Raw genomic sequence first — 10,791 nt, 5'->3', positions numbered from 1 at the left:
AGAGAAGAGAAGAGAAGAGAAGAGAAGAGAAGAGAAGAGAAGAGAAGAGAAGAGAAGAGAAGAGAAGAGAAGAGAAGAGAAGAGAAGAGAAGAGAAGAGAAGAGAAGAGAAGAGAAGAGAGGAGAAGAGAGGAGAAGAGAGGAAAGGAGGGGACGGAAGGGGAGGAAAGGAGAGGAGAGAAAAGAGAAGATTTTTGATTGCCCTTCTCTATGATGGAAGAGCAGCCTTCTGTCCACCTGAACTTACAGAAGTAAGGAAGGGTAGATGGGAAAGCTCTCCTACCCTCATCCTTTGGCCAAGGAAGAGTCAGATGGAGAGCCATTTCAGACTGCTTTTGCTTGGAAATATTAAGAAAAAAATAAAGCAAGATCAAGAGCATAAATTCTGAGAACTCTACCTCTCCTAGTCAAATCAATTTACTTGCTTCTATAGCACTGTTGTGTGTTCTAGTCTCCTCCACCCACCTACTTTACCTTAGGGTGATGCATTGCTTTCTACATCAGAAACTCTCTGCCAGTAGAAAAGGCCAACAGGGAATGGGAGATGTCTACTCCCCATCCCTACACCCCCAATTAAATGAAAAAAAAACACCTTATTGTCTCCCTAAGTCTAGTCCACATGATACCGCAGGGAGCACATATCTGGACTAAAACAGTTCTTTCCTATATTCCTGGTAAGAAATTGCCTCCTTGATGCTACTTGCTGACCATATGTCTACTGGTGAGGGCAAAGTGAGGAATAAGTAAGTTAATCTGTTTTATTTTTTTGTTATGAAATACCTCTGTGAGGGAGAGGAAAGTTTTTTAATTGGGAAATGAGGGTGATATAAATATTTAAAAATAGAAATACCTATTTTAAAAATAAAATAAAAATAAATGGCATTGTTTCTTAATAACAATCCTATCCTTTCTGTAGATATTATGAACTATAGAAGTGCATAGCAGATACTTAGGAAATATATGTCAAATTGAATCCCATAATTGCTTGTCACTTGGCTACAATTTTTATTTTCCCAGTGACCTCGTATATCAGTCTATAATAGGATTCTGGAGCTGGAGGGGACCTCAGAAGTCATTTAGGCAATCTCCTTGTTTTTACAGATGAGAAGAAAACAAGTATAAGGAAGTTAGATGACCTGCCTAGGGTCATACAGATAACCCTGGCTCTTTAGCCCAAGAGTCAATGTTCTTTGCCCCATGCTATGCTGCCTCTCCTAATAGTTCCTCTTGGAATATTTTATGGTCTTCTTGTGTGTCATGACCTTCTTGGTCCCATTCCATGTTATCTGCCCATAGTTTCTCCCTCTGGACCCTGCTTCTATATGGTAGTTCAACTCTCATATTATGGGTGCATCTCCCAACTCCCACATCCCTTCCATCCTCTCCCATTCTCTCTATTCTCCAGTCATCCTTTCTTACAGGTTCAATGGTTATCTATTACAGTCAGATACAACAATAGAAATAATGTTCTTGAAGATATAGAGGGAAAAAAAGGAGTCCTCCTTTCCTTTGGCTTCCCTTCTGCGATAGATACTCTATATGGATTCTGTCCATATTGAAATGCTCACACATACCATTTCTTTTAATGATGGATTTATGAAAGTGAGGAACCAAGGAAGAAGAAATTCTGGTTACAGGTTTCTGAATGGGGAAACACCCTTTTCACCTTGACTGTTCATTTCTACGGTGTCAGTGACATGAGAACCGGACTCTTTCTCTTCCCTTTTTAATGAAGCAGGCACATATCTACTAAGCAGCTACCATGTGCCTAATTATTAGCCAGGACCATGGTTTTGGCAGGTGGTTGGGGTATGGCAGGAGGGCTATGACTATCACTTACTCTGCCTATTAACAACTGTGTCTTGTAGCAAAAATAAAACCCTTTGTATCTTGAAATTTTAATTGGGAATAGATAGCTGGCCCTGATAACTTGTAAATGGAGACAATTTTTGCAGTAGTCTTCTTTCCAAGTGTGCTTTCATAGAATTTTTTTGATAGTCTGGTCAAAAGCTGCCACTGACTAGTTTTTGTCATATATTAAAGTATAGTGTTTCCTAGAAACTATTCTCTAATTGCTACTGATGTTTCTAGTGTTACTGCCTGAGTCTTACTGCTGTCCATTCAAGGCTTTGGAATTGACTTTCCCCCTTTTCTATCCTTTCTCTCTCATTTTCTTAAGTGCTCTTTAAATCCCTACTGACCATTTACTTCCCCATCTAAATCAAGATGCCAGAGCCTGATACAGGGAGTCCTTAATGGTCAGGATTTATTCTGATAGGCGGTGTGCTCTTTTCACCTTTTTATAGTCTACATTGGTATAGGTGGGAGGAACGCTTGAGATAGAGGTCCCAAAGTTATAATGACCTAAATAAGGAGACTGGGTTCTTTGGAGATCTGATTGCTGTGGAATACCTTTAAGTGGCCTATCATACTTGCGTCTGAGAAATGAGTGATAATTAGATGAGGCAGTAAGAGGTATTAGCCTTGACTAGCAGTAATGGAAAGACCTAAAAACTGGTTCCTACTGCCTCTAAGACCCTGGCCAATTCCCTTTTCTCTTTGGGTTCCAGTTTCCTCATCTGCAAACGAGTCAGAATAAATAAATAATCTTTTAGTTCTTGTCCAATTCTAAAATTCTAGGGATATGGAATTCCAGGTCTGGCCTCTAAAATAATCTCCTTAGATTTTCTGTATTAAGTTCTGGCATCGATTTTAGGTTTGAGTGACCCTGGATGCCAAGTCATCAACTCTTTCTAGCCCCCTGTGAAAGCAGCATAGGAGCTGTTATGTCTGGCACCCCATCAACTAGAACTCTCCCTTTCACATTGTGTTCCTAAGGATCACCCCAAGGCTCTGCAAGATCAAATTATTTTAAGTTACTTTTAGTGTTAAGTATATTTCATTATGTTCTAGTATCTTCCCTCTCTTCCACAGTCAAATTCCTGGAAAAAGGATCTATATTCCTTGCCTTCTCCTCTTTTGACATTTATTCACTTTAAAAAAAAGAATCTTAACTTAGAAAAATAATTTGATAATAAAAAATTACTGCCATTAACCAATTAACATTTGATAATTAAATAAAATTTAATGATTAATTAAATTGGTGGATTGGTCATTTAATCATGAATAAATTAATGTACTTATTTAAAAATATAAAATAAATTAATATACTTATTTAAAAATTTAATCATCAACAAACATTTTAATACACAAAAACAAAAATAAAGAGGAGGATAGCATATATATCTATAAATTTCCATTGTGTACATTTTTTTAAATGCACTTTAAATTTAGCAAGTTCATAACAAAGCCACCCAGTTTGTATATTCTGCTTTCTTTTTCTTTTTGAGTCTTTCTCACTACACACTAGCTCATACTTCCTTCAGTAGAAGTCCTTTCCCCTTTGTAATATGTATATTATTCCATATACATATGCACACATAATATATACATTCAATATTATATATGTATCTGTTATGTATGTGTATATATTATATATATGTATATATGCTTATCTAACAAAGCATCTCAACATATGGATAATGTCTGAAAATGTATGTATTGTTTTGTACCTCTGGTCAGTCACATCTCTGCAAAGAGGCATGAGAGGCAGCATTATCCCACTCATTCCTCTACCTTGTACAGTTTGGCTTCTCACCCCACCACTGGAATAAAATTGTTTTCTCCAGTATTCTCTGATTGCTTTCTCTTTGTCTTCATCCTCACCTCACCCCTCTGCAGATTGGGACATTTGGGGCACTTTTGACTATTGCCTCTTCTACGACACTCTTTTCCCTTGATTTTTGTGACACCAATGCTTCCTTATTTAGGGTCCCTTTTCAGTCTCCTTTACACAATCATCATCCAAGTACCTTTGAAGTCTCTCTCTAGGGCTCTCCTCTCTTCTTTCCCCAGACCTTCTCCTGATGATCTCATTAGCTTCCATGGATTCACTTATCATCTCTAGGTAGATAACTCCTGAATTGTCTATCCAGTTTTTGCCTTTTTCCTAATCTTTAGTCCTTTAATTACCAACTGCCAATCAGAAATCTGCACCTGAATATTCTGTGGGATGTCAAATTCAGTATGTTCAAAAAAGCACTCACTGTCTCCGGGCCTCAGTTTCCTCTTTTGTAGAATGTGGAGGTTGGGCTAGATGATTTTTGAGGTCTCTTCTAGCCCCAAAGCTATGATCTTCTAAATCTGTTCCTCCTCTGAACTCCCCTATTCCTGTTGAGGGTACCCTCATCCATCTCTTCACTCATCATTAACCAACCCTGCATTTGCCCTCTGTGCATAGTTTTATATGTCTCTCTATATAGACTTACACAGTTAACCATTATTGTTATTTTTTCTCTCAATTGGCAGTTCTTAACTGGTAAGTTTGTGAAATTAAAAATATATATATCTATATATCTATATTTCAATATAATTGGTTTCCTGTGTAATCCTCTAACTTTTGCTTTGTGCATTTAAAAATGTTATTCTGAGCAGGGATTTTCAGAAACATTGTTTTCCCCAGACAATACCAAAGGAGTCCAGGACACAAAAAAGGATATGAATCTCTTCTTTAGATGACTGTAATAGTCTTATGACATTCCTGTTTCCAGTCTCTTCTCTACTCCAAACCACTTTCCATACAGATGCCAAAATCATTTTCCTAAAGCTCAGGTTTGACTATGTCATTCCCTTCCTCAAGATGCTGATGTTATCTTGGCTCCCTATTTCCTCTAAGAAAAATACAAATCCTTTAGCTTGGCATTTAAATAAATTTCTGGTCCTGGCTTATCTCTCCAGCTGCCTTTCACATTACTCCCCTTTGTGAGCACACACATAGACCTATACACTCACACTATATGCTAGTGCAAATGGATGGCTTCTGTTCCTTGAATTCAACATTCCATCTCTGATCTCTGTATTTTTCCATGAGCTCATCTGTGTGTCCAGAATGTGCCTCCACCTCATCTCTGCCCCTTAGAATTCTAATCTTCCTCCGGACTTATCTCAGGGGTCCCATCAATCCTAAGGAAGCCTTTGTTCATCTCCTAGTTGCTGGTGAGGTTTCCTTCAAATGATATAAAAATTTAGTCATCTGTGTATAGATTGTATCCCCTCAGTGGAATGTCAGCTCCTTGAAGACAAGGATTGTTTTTTATTTTTTCATTTTTGTCCTTATCTTTCCAGAATCTAACACAGAGCTTTATATATCAAGTAGGTACTTAATTCTTGCTTAATGATTAAATCCTAATTCTTTTAAAAAATGGAGGTTTCTGTCTGACTATATAAAGCAACTGATCCACAAACTATGCAGTTAGCTAGAATACGCCATTCCCTGTCCAGACCAATCAAAAGAAGAATTTACTTCTTGACTTGAGAAGGGAACTCTTGAGTCTGCATACGTGTGTGTTGGGTGGAGATTGGAACCAGGAGGCAATGAGTCAGAGCCAAGCAGGAGGGGAAGGTTGAAACGTCCTGAATCCTCACTGTTCACCCAAATTCTCAGGTTTCACCTTCCCCTGGTAATCACTAAGGATCTCTTAGCTTGTTTATTGTTTGGCAAAAGTAAAGAAGGCTGGAAAACCAAGTTGACTCGGTTGGGTTTTAGCTTAAAAAAGTGTCACCTGGTATCATTTTATAAGAGAAATGCTTAAAGTTTTTTTTTATTTGTTTCTAAAAAGCAATAAGTGATTTATTTCCTGCGTGTAGGTAGTACGGTGCCAAACTGAACCTGTTGACAGATAATAGTCTGACAGCCGAGGCCTTTGATGTTAAGCTTCACTTAGACAGAAAGAAAGTTTCCCAGCACCTCCCTGACAGTTCTGGGTGGTCTGTCTTTCTTCCCCAGCCTTCTCTGCAAACTTTGTTGAGCCCAGGAAGCTGGATGCTCCTGGAGGGGTGGGGAGGGATGGGTCAGCAAACATGGAGCCTTTCCCTTCACGAGAGGAAGTGTGGTCTGAATACAGCTTAAAACCAACAACCTCTAAATTAAAAAGAATGTTAAATACAGATCAGCTGCTTGGCCCCTGACAGCAGATTTAATTCTTCCCTCCTCTTACCTGATGGAGATGCGCCTTCAGGGTTTGCATCAATTATCTGTCGACATGTGGAAAATGATTGATGAGCTGCCTTAGGCGCTGGAGTACACTTTGTCAACCACTCATAATTTATACATCTTATCTCTGCCAGAACAAAAGACAGGACAGCCGCCTGCTGAAGTTGGGGAAGGGGGGGGGGGGAAGAAGGGGGAAAAGAGAGGGCGAGGGGAAGAACAATCACACACAACACACACACACACACACACACACACACACACACACACACACACACACCCCAGAGGCTGGCTCTGTTGGGGCTGCCGCCTGGCAGAGTATGAAGTGGTAAGAGATAGCTATCTGTGGGCTTTACTGGGAATTAGAGGCTTTGGGTTTCCCCAAATCTTTTGCCCATCCCTTGCAAGGGATGCTCAATCTAGAGACTCATGGGTTCCATTTCAGTGGCACCCATCACTGCCGAGACTCTGAGGAACCACCCCCTGTGGGAGCTCAGGAGCTGACCTTTTGTTTTAATCAGTCTCTCTAGATGAAAGAAGGGTTAAGTGTATCCTGACAGAGATGAATATTGCACAGCGGATCCTGTTTCTAGAAGGAGAGCAGCAGGGGCTACCCTAGTAAGACAATGAGGAGCAAGGCGTCGTACTTTTTGGCCCCATCAAAAATTGGCATGTGGAATGAATCAGAATCAGGTCCTATGGAAGGGACCTTAGACATCACCAATATTTGCGTCCTAGCTTTTATTTCACAGATGAGGAAGTCAAGGACCACACAGGGGAAGAGATTTGTCTTAAGGTTACATTAACTTTTACATTTTGGAGCAGAAATTCAAACCCTTTGGAAACTACTAACCCCAAATCAAATTCTTGAAGGGTGTTGGAGGACCCAATTTCTGAAAAACCCAAGCTTTCTGTTTTAAATTGAAGTAAGATAGCCACATTCAGAGGAAGAACTGTGGGAGGAGAAACACAGAGGAAAAACAACTGCTTGAACACATGGGCTGATGAGAATATTATTGGGGATGTGGACACTAAATGATAACTCTAGTCCAACTATCAATAATATGGAATTAGGTCTTAATCAATGATACATGTAAAACCCAGTGGAACTGTGCATCAGCTAAGGGGACTTATGGGGGCTTGGGAAGAGGGAAAGAAGATGAAACATGTAACTATGGGAAAATATTCAAAATAAAAAAAATAAATAAATTGAAGTAAGACCTAATTTTTCAATTAAAGAAGGGATGTTAAAGATAGCCACCCCCCCCTCATTCCACATCTTTGCTCACCTGTGGTGTTGATTCTGACTTCTTCAACAGGTACATAATGAGAATCAATTATATAGTCTAGAACTAATGAAAAGATAGTTCCAGCTCTCAAGGACCTCAGGTCCTAGTTGAGGACAGAAGACACGCACACAGGAGAAGATAATTAACAGAGTAATGAGGGAGATCATAAATGTCAAAGGTGTGGTGCAGATAATAAATGCATAGCATGACATAGATCTATGCTCTAGGAAGTAGGAGAAATCCTTTTTGGACTGAGGTGGTTGGGGAAAGCCTCCCAGAAGAGGAGTGTTTGAGCTGGACACTGAAGGACTGCAACAGTTTAAATGAGTGGAGAGAAAAAGCAGGAAGAAGAACATTGAAGGCAAGAGGAATGCCCTGAGCCAAAATGAAGGAGTAAGAGACCATAAAGTCCTCTTGTGAAAAGAGCACAGGATTCATGGAGCAGAGTAGAAAGATAAAGGAATGAATGGACTAAACTCATGAATTGGACTGGATGCTGTTAAGACCTTGAGGGCCAGGATGAGTTTTGCCTTTTTCCTAAAGAAATGAGGAATCATTGCAGAATTTTTATAAAAAAAGTAAAATGATCTCATGAGTCTAACCAGTTTAAGTTCCAAAAGATACTCTTTTCCCTAGACTAAGGGTTCTAACCTGATTCAGTCAAACATTCCTTCATTCATGTGTTAATTCATTCAGCCTTGATTGAATTGGAATATGGCTTCTGCTGGATAGAGACTGTGGTGGCCCCCTGTCATGCCCCTGCCTTTCAAATTGGTGCTGGAAGATGCTTAGTGATTACTTGCCAAAAAGCTCTCCAGGCCTGAGGCTGAAAAAGTGGCTTAGGAGGCTAGAGACTGAATTTTGCTCTCATCCTCCAGCAATTAGCAACTGTATACCAAGAAGCTATGTTGTACAAGGTTTATGAGCAAAACAAAGACACTGGCCCCACCTCTCATTGTTCATGATCTAGTTGATGATGAGTTCTATTTACTAAGCATTCCTGCCTCTGTGTCTTGACTCACAAGGACCCCCTTCTCCCTCAACCTGTCTTGGTCCCCATTCTCTTTGCTAGCTTAGTCTTGCCTAGCCCACATCCTTCTTACTTTCCCCATAAAACTTTACTACTCTGCCCATTTTCCATGATTAAACTTCCCCCTGAATTCCAATAACATTTTTTGATCTCATTTGATCCCTAGCTTATGCTTCCCTATAGTTTTACACCTTCTCCCCAACACATTTCACACTATGTTTTTTCTCCCAATTGTATTCTTTGTGTTTTGCCTAAGCCAAGCTCTATAGTGTTTAATGTTACTTTCTGATAGAGATATTGCAAATATAATCAGCAACACTCTCCAATATAAGTTCCAAATAAATACATGTTATAGATAACCAATGTCATTGAATTCCAGAAAAAAGAAGAGATTTTCTTTTTTCAGTCTACTTGGACAAGGAATATTCACTATTAAGTAGTAGGGGAAAAAATATAGGAGGTTGCTAGTCCTGATTCTGTCACCAACTTACCTTCTTGGCTTTAGTTTTCTCATGGTAAAGTGAGAATACTGGATGAGATATCCCTGATAATAATTATAACTAAGATATTCTGTCATAACATTCTGTCTTATTATGATTCTACTTAAAAAATAAAACAAATTAATATTTTTACATCAATGTCATTTCCCAATGGCGTCCCTTCACTACTACCATGTAAAAAGTATAGTTTTGAAAATAAACACACTAGCTTTACCTGACAATGTATACTTCATTCTGCGCCTATAATTTCCTGACTATCTACTAAGGGGAATGTTTCACTCTCAGTTCTCTAAAGTTGGTTACTTTATTGCACTGCTCAAAGGAAGAATGTTTTTCAGCATTTATTTCTCTTCACAATACTATAGTCATTGTTTAAATTGTGTTCTTGTTTCACTTTGACATCAATTCATAAAAATCTTCCAACTTCTAAATTTCTTATAACACAAAATTATTCTATTAATTCGATATGCCACAATTTGTTCAACCATTTCCCAATTGATGAACAGCCATTTTCCTTCTTAGTTCTTTGCTACTGTTATAAAATACTGTTATAAAAAGATTGATGGTAGATAGGTATAGATAGATAGATAGATAGATAGATAGATAGATAGATAGATAGATAGATAGATAGATGTAGAGATATAAGACTTTTCATAGAATCATAGAATTTGAAAGTTGGAAGGGATCTCAATGGTCATGTACTCAAACCCATCCGCAAAACTAATTACCATTATGACATAATTGTCATTCAGCTTATCTTGAATACCTGAAGGGAGAGAGAGAGGGAGCTGACAACTCCCAAGACAATTTATTTTACCTTTAGATGGTTCCAATTGTTAGGGAAAAGATCATAGAATAATGGATAAAGAATTGGCTTCAGGCAGTACTTAGGTTCAAGTCCCATGCTCAACACATTTGGGTCATATAGATGACCCAGTTCAGGTCATTAACTCCTCAGGATTCTAAGATACTGTCTAAGACTGAGTTCCAGAAATGCTTCCAGCTTGCATTTCATAGAGTTTCCTCACCCAGAAGTTAACTATAGCCATGAACTCCCAGGTCTGGTCCCTATCTCCTATCCCTAAATGTTAAAGAAGGATTTTTGGGAGGATTTTGTTTTGTCTGGCATCAAGGTTAATTGCACCTTCCATTGATGGCTCCATTTTTTCCCTTCTGGGTGAGACAGAACAAATCTAATCTGTCTTCCACATGATAGTCCTTTAGACCTTTGAAGACCATCATTATTTCTCTCACGACCAGCTCCACTCTAGTCTTCTCCAGACAAAACATTCCCAATTTCTTCAATTAATCTTCATATAGCATAATCTCTTGTCCCACCACAGTTTTTGCTTTAATTGTATTTCATAATTTAGGGCCACTTTTTACCCCTCCCCTCATCTAAATTATATCCATTGGATCACAGAATCTCTAATTTTGAAGGGGGGGCAGGACTCAGAGGCCAGGGAGTTCAAGAAGCATTCTCTTCACTGCATCCTTAATGAAAGGGTCTGTCTGATTGATGACCTCCAGCAAGGGGTAAATCACTGTATCCATTCCAACAAAGAACTCATTCCACTTAGGGATAGCTGAATGGTTGGAAAGCTTTTTTTTTTTTTTTTTTTTTTTACATTGAACTGAAATATCTTTCTGTAATTTCTAACTTACCACACTTAGTACTGCTCTCTCTAAGCAAAAAACAGTATCATCTCTCCTGTATGAGAAGACTACTCTCATGGTACCTTTGTTTTCTCTTGTATTGAATTGAATCAGGAGAGTCCTAGGTTCAAATCTTATCTTCTAAACATTTTACTTGTGTGATCATGGACAGCCTTTTACTTCATCTGCAAAATGGGAATATTTAGCTTCTCTCTCTCTCTCTCTCTCTCTCTCTCTCTCTCTCTCTCTCTCTCTCTCTCTCTCTCTC

This window comes from Gracilinanus agilis, chromosome 2 (genome assembly GCF_016433145.1).
Source record: "Gracilinanus agilis isolate LMUSP501 chromosome 2, AgileGrace, whole genome shotgun sequence".
NCBI lineage: Eukaryota > Metazoa > Chordata > Mammalia > Didelphimorphia > Didelphidae > Gracilinanus > Gracilinanus agilis.
The sequence above is the reverse complement of the archived record's forward strand: the minus strand, read 5'-3'. Positions refer to the sequence as shown.